Raw genomic sequence first — 10834 nt, 5'->3', positions numbered from 1 at the left:
ATTGAAAAAGTAGGGTCCCTCTATCCCAAAAAGACAAAACACAAGGACATGATAGTTTCCAACCCAGTTCCTACAAGGAATGGCAAAAATAAATGGAAATAGCATGGTGAGGATTATCATAAATGTTGAAATTCTGTCTTGTAGGAGGAGAGAGATTTGTTCCCTGTGGGTGTATGGCTTAGAATTGAAACCAGTGAAATATAATTTTGTTTAATATAAGAAGAACGATCCAAAAAAAGTGGACTGGGGGCTTCCCTGGTGGCTCAGTGGTAAAGAATCTGGTAAAGGCTCAGTGGTAAAGAGGTGAAGTCAGGAGACACAGCCTCTATCCCTGGTTTGGGAAGATCTCACAGCAATTAAGCCCGTGCACCACAACTACCGAGCCTGTGCTCCAGAGCCTGAGAGCTGGGACTACTGAAGCCCGTGCGCCCGACAGCCTGTGCTCGGTCTGCCACAAAAGAAGCCATCGCATTGAGAAGCCTGCGTACCACAACTAAAGAGTAGCCCCTGCTTGCCGCAACTAGAGAAAAGGCCACACAGCAAAGACCCACACAGCCAAGAATAAATACATAACTAAACTTCTGTAAATGGACTGGGATGCCTCAGGAAGTACTAAGTTCTCTGTGACTGGAAGACACAGGTATACACTTAATAATCATTAGATGGAGATGTTCAGAAGAGAAATCAGAATGCTGGCTTTTTTATAACTGCTCTAGTATTGACATTCCAACTGACTTACAAATTTGATGTTTATTTTCTTTCCTTATTATACTAGAGGCTACAATAACAATAAGTTACCTTCTTAAAGCTCAAAACTGTTTTGTGTTTTTTACCTTTTTTCAAAGCGGCTTTTCTTTGAGGGGGCTAGGACAAAAGTTTGGAAGAAATGTTACCTACTGATATGCCACCAAGATTCTTTTTCCAAAAAAGTATGAGAAAGTGTCACCAAGAGTGAACACATATGACATTTTAGAGGGGAGGAAGTCAACATCTAGGAAGACAGTGTCAAGTCTGAGGGTGAGAAGAAACAAGAAATGTGAGAACTAATAACACGATCGGGAAACTGAGAAAAAGTCAGAAAGCAGTGAAGGGAATGGGACAAAGCAACTGGGTCAGAAATAGCACAGTGAACAATGAGCAAGTGCTAAACTTCTGTGGTGTTTTAAACTAGGCACAGGTCTTAATGGAACAGTGGCGGCCTCAAAAGAGGGGAAACATGTTTATGGAGACCCTAGTTTGGTAGTATTTTCATCTCAAACATTTACATAAAATTACAAAAATAAATCTTAAGAAATTCTATACATTAATAAAGACAGAATGTGTGACTGAAGTTCAAGATGTTCAGGAAAAAACAACTGAATTTCTGAAAATCTCAGTGTAAGTGCAAACATACTTATAGAAATAAAAACCTAGATGAGGCAAAACAATTACACTGAAGTATTTAACTCTTTTGTAGTATTTAACTCGAGCTCACAGTAAGAGAATAATCTATTGTTCAAAATTCTCCAAGCCAGGCTTCAGCAATATGTGAACCGTGAACTTCCTGATGTTCAAGCTGGTTTTAGAAAAGGCAGAGGAACCAGAGATCAAATTGCCAACATCCGCTGGATCATCGAAAAAGCAAGAGAGTTCTGGAAAAACATCTATTTCTGCTTTATTGACTATGCCAAAGCCTTTGACTGTGTGGATCACAATAAACTGTGGAAAATTCTGAAAGAGATGGGAATACCAGACCACCTGACCTGCCTCTTGAGAAACCTATATGCAGGTCAGGAAGCAACAGTTAGAACTGGACATGGGACAACAGACTGGGTCCAAATAGGAAAAGGAGTACGTCAAGGCTGTATATTGTCACCCTGCTTATTTAACTTATATGCAGAGTACATCATGAGAAACTCTGGGCTGGAAGAAGTACAAGCTGGAATCAAGATTGCCAGGAGAAATATCAATAACCTCAGATATGCAGATGACACCACCCTTATGGCAGAAAGTGAAGAGGAACTCAAAAGCCTCTTGATGAGAGTGAAAGAGGAGAGTGAAAAAATTGGCTTAAAGCTCAATATTCAGAAAACTAAGATCATAGCATCTGATCCCATCACTTCATGGGAATAGATGGGGAAGCAGTAGAAACAGTGTCAGACTTTATTTTTCTGGGCTCCAAAATCACTGCAGATGGTGACTGCAGCCATGAAATTAAAAGACGCTTACTCCTTGGAAGGAAAGTTATGACCAACCTAGATAGCATATTCAAAAGCAGAAACATTACTTTGCCAACAAAGGTCCATCTAGTCAAGGCTATGGTTTTTCCAGTGGTCATGTATGGATGTGAAAGTTGGACTGTGAAGAAAGCTGAGCGCAGAAAAATTGATGCTTTTGAACTGTGGTGTTGGAGAAGACTCTTGAGAGTCCCTTGGACTGCAAGGAGATCCAACCAGTCCATTCTGAAGGAGATCAGCCCTGGGATTTCTTTGGAAGGAATGATGCTGAAGCTGAAACTCCAGTACTTTGGCCACCTCATGCGAAGAGTTGACTCATTGGAAGAGACTCTGATGCTGGGAGGGATTGGGGGCAGGAGGAGAAGGGGACGACAGAGGATGAGATGGCTGGATGGCATCACCGACTCAATGGACATGAGTTTGAGTGAACTCGAGGAATTGGTGATGGACAGGGAGGCCTGGTGTGCTGCGATTCATGGGGTCGCAAGGAGTGGGACACGACTGAGCAACTGAACTGAACTGAATTGAGAGCACATTTCATGTTTCTTGGAGTCAAAGGGACCCATACAACTGTCATGGGCTCGTGACACGGGGGCAAAGAGCATGAGCTTTGCAAACACACAGACATGAGGTCAAAATACAATTATGCTTTTACTACATTGTTGTTGTTTAGTCATTAAGTCATGTCCAACTTTTTTGTGACCCCCCCATGGACTGTAGCTCTCCAGGCTCCTGTGTCCATGGGATTTCTCAGGCAAGAATACTGGAGTGGGTTACCATTTCCTACTCCAAGGGATCTTTCTGACCCAGGGATCAAAAGCACATTTCCTGCCTGACAGGCAGATTCTTTACCACTGAGCCACCTGGGTGCAACACGGCGTGATTTCTTTGTGTTTCAACTTTCCCATTTGTAATTTGAGAGTTGTCCTGAGGGTCAAATGAGAAAACATATTTGATGTGTTTAATATAGTTCTTGGAAAATGGTAAGTGTGCATTATAAATGTAGCTAGGGTTTGAGTTTTTTCAAGATCTGGGGCATGCATCTGTTCATTCATTAAAAGTTTACTGGCCCTCCAGGAGCAATTGAGCCTGTGCTGTAGAACCCAGGAGCCACAACTACTGAGCCCATGCACCCCAACTGCAAAGCCCGTGTGCCCTTGAGCCCATGCTCCACAGCAAGAGAAGCCACTACAATGAGAAGCCCGCTCACCATAACTAGAGAGTAGCCCCCACTTGCTGCAACTAGAGAAAAAGCCTGTGAAGCAATGAAGACCCAGCACAGCCAAAGATAAATAAATACATGAAATTATGGGGGGGAAAAGTTTACTGGCTCTCAAAGTTGGCCTCATCTATTCAACCATCAGCATTACAGAGGCTAGAGATTTTCACAAAATTCAAGCAAACGGTGAACTCAGTGATGGCATCCAAATAAAAAGGAACACCCCAAGTTAGACTTTGGAGCCATGATGAACTTTTAATTCTGCTTTCTGAGGAGTAAAACCAAAATGGTCTTTGCTGTAAACAGATCTCTATGTGTTGCAATGTTCCAGTGTGAAGTGAGTGATGGCGCTGTCCTAGGGTTCATTGGTATTAACCAAGAGCTCAATAGCAGAATCTGGGCTTCTCTGCACCAGCTGGGTTTCCTCTAAACCTATTACCTACAATTGAGTTAAACAGCAACCAAAATTCTTTAATTCAGATCATTTATTTTGATAAAATGTCTTCTAAGTTCAGCTTTCCAGGGTTAAGACAGTCTCTTTACTTAATTTCCAGCTCTGTTAGTTTGACAGTGTACCAAAGATAGAGCAAGACTTGGCAGGTGACCAGGGAAGCTGTGCATGTGCTGGGGGCAATTTTCAAAAACTTTTTTCAGATTGCAATGAATCCATGTTGCTCTTCCTGGTATGTAATGATTGCAATGGACTCATACAGAGAAATATCAAAAATGTAGGGTTAGAGAGAAAATTCTTAACCTTCCATGGAAAAGTGGGATGAAAAAGTAGAGGATGCTAAAGAGGCACTTCAGCCAGAGTGTCCAGCCAAAGTCCAGTCCCGCAGCCACCACATAATCTATAAATTGCTAGAATGACAGCAGTGTAAATAAGTTGCTTAAATATCCTGCATTCATTTTCTATATAACAGATAAGCAAAAGGAAATCCCAAGAAGTAAAATGGCTCACCACGTTCCAAAGTATACATCAATCTTCCAGCAGTACCAGAAAGAGAACTATAATTTCCTCACTTTTATGCTCTTTCCATGTTACACTTTAAAAGTGAGACATATACACACCAGTACATACAAAACAGAGAACTGGTATGAAGCTATTGTATAACAGATGGAACTCTACTCAATACTCTGTACTGATCTATATGGGGAAAGAATCTTAAAAAGAGTGGATATATGTCTGTGTATAACTGATTCACTTTATTGTACAGCAAAATTAACACATTATAAATCAACTATACTCCAATAAAAATTAATTTTGAAAAATAAAATTGATGTTACATCATGAAGACCATACCTTAGAAATGCATCTATAGAAGAAAAAAAAAAAATATATATATATATAGCATAGACAGAGGTAGTAGAAAGTAGAGTCTACTGGTTAAAGCATTAATACCAGCAACAAACCAACCTAGATCTGATATTTTTTTAGCGCTGCTAGTTGTATGATCTTGACTAGTTTGCTTACTTTTTTCTGAATGGGGCTTTGGTTTTAGTTTCTCATTATTTCTGAAAGATTTGTGTATTAGTTGGTTGCAGGGCAATGAGATATAAATATACCCATCTCATCCAGTTTTTGTTGTTACATTCTTAAATTATATAACAAATGTAAAGTACCTAGCATAATCCCTGGCACACAGAGGAGTATTAGTAAAAGGCAGGTCCTAGAGTGAAGGTCAGAGTTTTGAATATATCTTCCTCATCAGCTGGCAGATCCACTTTATTCAGAGATGGACACTGAAAACCTTAACTACTCAAGAAGGTAAAAACTGATTATATTCATCAATTAACTGTAAAGGGCACCAAAACACAACATATTCACTTTCATACATAGATGAGGTGCTGAAGCTGACTGAATCAAATGTCTGATGTTAGTGAAGATATGGCTGTGTGTCTTTTAAAGTATGTAAAAGCACAGGTTCAGGAAACAACCTGAGGAAACATGCAAGAAAGTGATGGAGCAGAACAGACCCACCCAGGTCTACCTGTCAGAAGAGATCCCAGTCATGCTTACTGACGGCCATGGAGAAAACAGAAATCTTTCAGCCTCCTTCTGCGTATCTGTAACTAAACTACTTGTTTTTAATGTCAAATAAGATAATAGAAGTTAAATATTCAAGTAAAAAGAACTTCTGTCAATCAATACACTCTTGGAGGAAGTGTTATTAAGTCTGATCATAACAACTTTTACCCATCTAGGTCCTAAATCCAAATCAAGATTGTCCCAGGGAAGCATAGGTTTTTGTTGCTGTTGCTGGCTATTTCTTTCTGTCAGTACACATTTGAAAGAACAAAAAGGAAGTGGAGAAAAAAAATGCTCCATTTTTTGCGAGTTATATTCCTGCTTCTCATTTGGAGGATGGTCCTGAAGGATGATGTCTAAGTGTTCCTCAGAGCTAAGCCAAGGAATTATCATGGGCAGAGCTAAATTTTAAAAGCCTATATACTAAAGAGAAGTGTAGAGAAATTGCTCTTGATAGATGTGGGATTTTTCTCTTTTTATTATTTGGAGATAGAAGGTAAAAGAGAGGGAAAAGATATACACATTTAGCAGTTTTCCTAATACTCTTCATCTTCAGACATCAATGTGGAGACAGAGGTAAGGGTGACAAGTCTCTCAATGGCTTCTGAATTCCCTCACCTCTTTGTCCCAGCCACCAAAGCCAAAGCTCCATTCTCTGAACCTCCCACCTGTGTCCCTCTAGCTTAACTTCTCTAAACATCCATTTTAAAGGCTACAGACAGAAACACATAAAAAACCTCACCTCTTATTCTCTGGACACTTGCTATTTAAAATGGGGGTCCCTGCTTGGTTACGAATGTATCTTGGTACATCCACGATGGGAAACAGTATGGAGGTTCCTCAAAAGACTAACAATAGAGCTACCATATGATCCAGCAATTCCATCCCTGGGTATATATCCAGAAAAGAATGAAAACACCAATCCAAATAAACACAGGCACCCCACTGTTCATAGCAGGACCATCTACAATAACCAAGGCATGGAAGCTCACACACACATATACACACAACGGAATGTTACTCAGTCACAAAAAAGAATAAAATTATGCCATTTGTAACAATGTGGACGGACCCAGAGAATCTTATGTTTAGTGAAATAAGACAGAGAAAGACAAATACTGTATATATCACTTATATGTGCAATCTAAAAAAATAATATAAATGAATGTACACACAAAACAAAAACAGACTCACAGACACAGAAAACAAACTTGTGGTTACCAAAGGGGAGAGGGAAGCAGGGTGGAGTGGGGAGGACAAATTAGAGGTATAGGATTAACAGATGTGTGAGGGCATGCTAACTTACTTCATTTGTGTCTGACTCTTTGCAAGCCTATGGACTGTAGTCGACCAGGCTCCTCTGTCCATGGTATTCTCCAGGCAAGAATACTGGAGTGGGTTGCCATGCTCTCCTCCAGGGGATCTTCCTGACCCAGGGATCAAACCTGCCTCTCTTACGTCTCCTGTATTGGCAGGTGGGTTCTTTACCACTAGCGTGACCTGGGAAACCCAGCAGATATCAACTACTATGCACAAAATAGATGAACAACAAAGCACAGGGAATTATACCCATTAGCTTGTAATAACCTACAATGGAGTATAATTGGAAAAAATACTAAATCACTATGCTGTACACCTGAAATTAACATAATATTGTAAATCAACTATATTTAAATGAATAAAGCAGATTTTAATGTGTTAATTAATTAATTTTCTTGGAATTACTTGGCAGCTTGCTAGAAACACAGATTCTTGGGCCCCACTCAGAATCTGCATTTTAACAGGATCCCCAGGTGATCCCAAGCGCATGAAAGACTGAAAAGCACTGTTCTAGATAGGTTCACCATCCAGAGAAACACAGCAAAGTCTTCTGTCTATTCCTCTATTATGTCCAAGCCGAGCACTGGCAGCCCAAATTGCAAAATGATTATGTGTTAATAGTGCAGGCATTAGACAAGCCTAGCAAGCAACCTGATTCAAATGCATCCAAAATGACTCCACTCATCAGCAGGAGCACAGGCTGTGAATTTACACCTGGCTTGTGGAAATCATAACTATTCATCAGGTGCACATCTTTCCAAAGTGAGGAGCCCCTGCAAATGAGAGGCTGTGCATTCGTGACGATCATGGCTTGATGGTCTGTTAACACCCATATTCTGAATGCTGAACTGACCTTACAATAGCGGGCCTTTTCTTTCCCCCCTGTAGTCAAGCTTGTGCTAGCAACCTTCATTCTTACTCACAAACACTACTACTTCATATCTCAAAACATCTATCTTAGGTGACCCAGGACATGTCTAGGATTAACCCATAAGCTTCAGCCATGCATATGTTGTCAGTATCTATGAGAGAATGGCACTCTGGAAGTAATTCCAATGCTTATAGAATAGAAAAGGCATTACTCATACATTCCTACATTCATATGTTCATTTCTCGAATGGTAAATATTTCTTTTTCTCTCACTCTTTTTTTTTTTTCTCTTTCCAGCTTACTTCAGATGGTAAACATTTCTTCTTCTTCTTTTTTTTTTTTTTTTTCTTTTTGTTGCATTGGGTCTCTCTTGTGGCGCATGGGCTCCAGAGTACATAGGCCCTGTAGTTGTGGCATGTGGGCTTACTTGCCCCGTGGCATGTGGGATGTTAGTTTCCTGACCAGGGATCAAACCCATGTCCCCTGCATTGGGAGGCAGATTCTTAACCACTGGACCACCAGGGAAGTCCCCAAATGGTAAATATTTCTTGAATAGTCTTTATATGCCATTTTGGTGACAAAACACATCCAGGCTTACAATTAACCTCAGGGAGGACGGATAAATTAACAGAATGATACCCAATTATATGCACTAACTAGGGAAAACTCAGGGTAAGTACAAAAAAGATTTCTTAATAAAATCCTGAGAGATCAGAGCATGTCACCTAGAGAAGAAGACATTTAGGTCAATGTGGATAGCAATTATTTGATGAACACAAATAGAAAGGGAAAGAATGTACCAGATTAGGGGGTGGGAGGCAGAAGGTATGAAGGCCTAGAAAGAAGAGGGAACATAAAACAACTGGAGAGAATTCCACAGCAATCTAGAGGTTAGGACTCTGAGCTTTCACTGCCAAGGGCGTGGGTTCAACTCCTAGTCAGCAAAGTGAGATCCTGCAAGCCATGTGGCATGGCAAAAAAAAAAAAAAAGGTGAGAAGCTAAATGGAGTAATTCACTATGTCTGTAGTACAGGAAGGGGTCACAGATGAGAGGTTCAAAGGACGAAACCAGAGGAATAGCAGGGGACATGTGATGAAGAACCTCACAAGCCATGCTAATGAGTTTAGATACTGAATGCAATGGGAGTGGGAGACTCAGACCAACTTCTTGGATTTCTTTTGCTCTTTGGGGAATACACTGGGGGCCACCCTTCGTTTCCAGATCCTTTCTCTAGTTCTTGCACATAACCTTCTACATGTCAAAACCAGCCACGGTAAGACAAACCCTTCTCACTGCCCACCTCTTCTGCCTCCTATTCTTCTTCAGCATCTCTCTCACTGACTCTTCTGCCTTCCTGCTCTACTTGCTTTTATGGGCTCATGTGATGACACTGGACCCACCTTGATACCCCCATGGTGATCTCCCTATTTTAAAGTAAGCTGATTAGCAAGTGCCCCAGCAAAACAGCAGAACCTACATTAATGTTTGACTGAATAACCAGAGGACAGGAAATCTTGGGAGACATCTTTAGAATTCCACCTACATGAGCAGGTGCTGGCATGATGAAGGCTGCGCTGTCTGTCTTGTGGATGGTTGGTCAGTGTGGTGAGTCTGATGCCCTTGGGAATCCTGCATTCCAGGAGCATTAATGCCAATCACACCATAGTCAGCCCCAGAATTTCCTGGGAAGCATCCAGGGCCCTGTCTCAGTCGTTTTGTCACACTGGAGCTTCACGTAATCTAATGACCCACTAGAAAAAGGCAATAAACAGAAAATAACCACCACCCCAAAAAAGGAGGAAGGAGTAATTTTCTGAAAACCTAGTGTTGTTTGGCAGCATTCCTGGATCACAAGGGCAACTGTTGTGGGTCTAGGTTTCCGGTTTTCTTCCTGATATACCAGGAATTCACACTCACAGAAATGGAAGGAGCCCAGGTGCTGAGAGAAGAAGAAAAACCCGATTTGTGCACTCAGGTTTGTTATTATTTAACTGCAATTATGCTTTCAAGAGAGTGTTGCTTTAAGAACCGCCCATTTAATTTCTTAGACTATGAAAACCTTCAGGTAGAGTAATTGCCTGACACAGAACACCTAGGAGACGAATTGAAATAAAAAGCCTTTTACTGAGTGGCAAAGAGAAAGTATTAAATGCTTGATTAGAAGCTTTGTCACTAATAGTGAATGCAAAGACAAAAAAAAAAAAAAAGCCAGGTGAATGCTCCTCTCTTTATATCTCCCCAACCTGTCTTTCTCTCCTCTGTCATTGTGGAATGTGTGAATTCCCACTCCTACATTGGACACCCCAAACAGGCTTTGAAATTCTATTTTCCTTACTGAAAACAAGGAAAGACAATTGATTTAATTGGTCTGTTGAGTATTTTTCTCACTGAAATCTCTTCCTTAAAAGATTACTTTATTATGCTCCAGCTTCGTTACTGTAAAGACTTTGAGCCTGACATACCTGAGTTCTGCTACTTTCTACCAATATGACCTTAAGTAAGTCAAGGGAACCTTCTGAGCCTCAGATTTCTCAACTATGATGTGGGAATAAGAACATGCATTTCTTGGATAGTTAAGAGAATTAAAACACGGAAAATTATCTGGCCCCTAGTCTATGCTCAAACGTTAAATCTCTTTTCCCTGTTCTCTTGTCTCCTTGTTTATGCTCTAATTAATCTCTAGCTTGTGCTTGCAGGAGTATGACAAATAGATCATAAATCCTATAAAAGCAAGACCTATACCAATGGGATTCCATGAAGAGGTTCTTTGATTGGCATTCAGGAGATTTAAGCCCAGGAGTGCAAAATCGACTTTGATTAAGCCAATTGCCCTCTCTGTGTTGCAATTTACACAGGTATAAGAGGTTATTTAACCACATGGATTTCGCAGCTCCAAAATGTCGTGTTAACACCTATTTTTTACCCTTTAAAGACCCTACTGAGCAGGCAGTAGGCATTCAATTAATGCTTGCTGACTACTGCTGAACGAAAGTACCCAATATGATAGGCTTAGTGGCCATAGATAGTGGGTTGTAATGGGAATAGACCCAAGGCTAGTCACTTTTAATTTTACCCAAATATTTTTAAGAGAATTTGAAAACAACAAAAAAAATGTCACTGTAGGAGTCAGAAGGTAGTAAATTGTGGTTAATGCACAATTCTTCTAATTCTTGTGAAAT

General features: G+C 40.5%; 1 long non-coding RNA gene across 1 annotated transcript in view; it reads left to right on the top strand.

Moving 5' to 3' along the window:
* The first annotated feature begins 9137 nt into the window (after positions 1–9137).
* LOC147353341 (uncharacterized) overlaps positions 9138–10834 on the top strand; it is a 28581-nt gene continuing 26884 nt past the window's right edge. Inside the window, exon 1 of the long non-coding RNA XR_015145550.1 lies at positions 9138–9630. This is a non-coding gene — a long non-coding RNA (uncharacterized LOC147353341). The remainder of the gene's footprint in view (positions 9631–10834) is intronic.

Source organism: Bos grunniens, chromosome 18, assembly GCF_055505025.1.
Source record: "Bos grunniens cultivar Pamir isolate PY7600 chromosome 18, Bosgru_T2T1.0, whole genome shotgun sequence".
Lineage (NCBI taxonomy): Eukaryota > Metazoa > Chordata > Mammalia > Artiodactyla > Bovidae > Bos > Bos grunniens.
The sequence above is the reverse complement of the archived record's forward strand: the minus strand, read 5'-3'. Positions and strand labels throughout refer to the sequence as shown.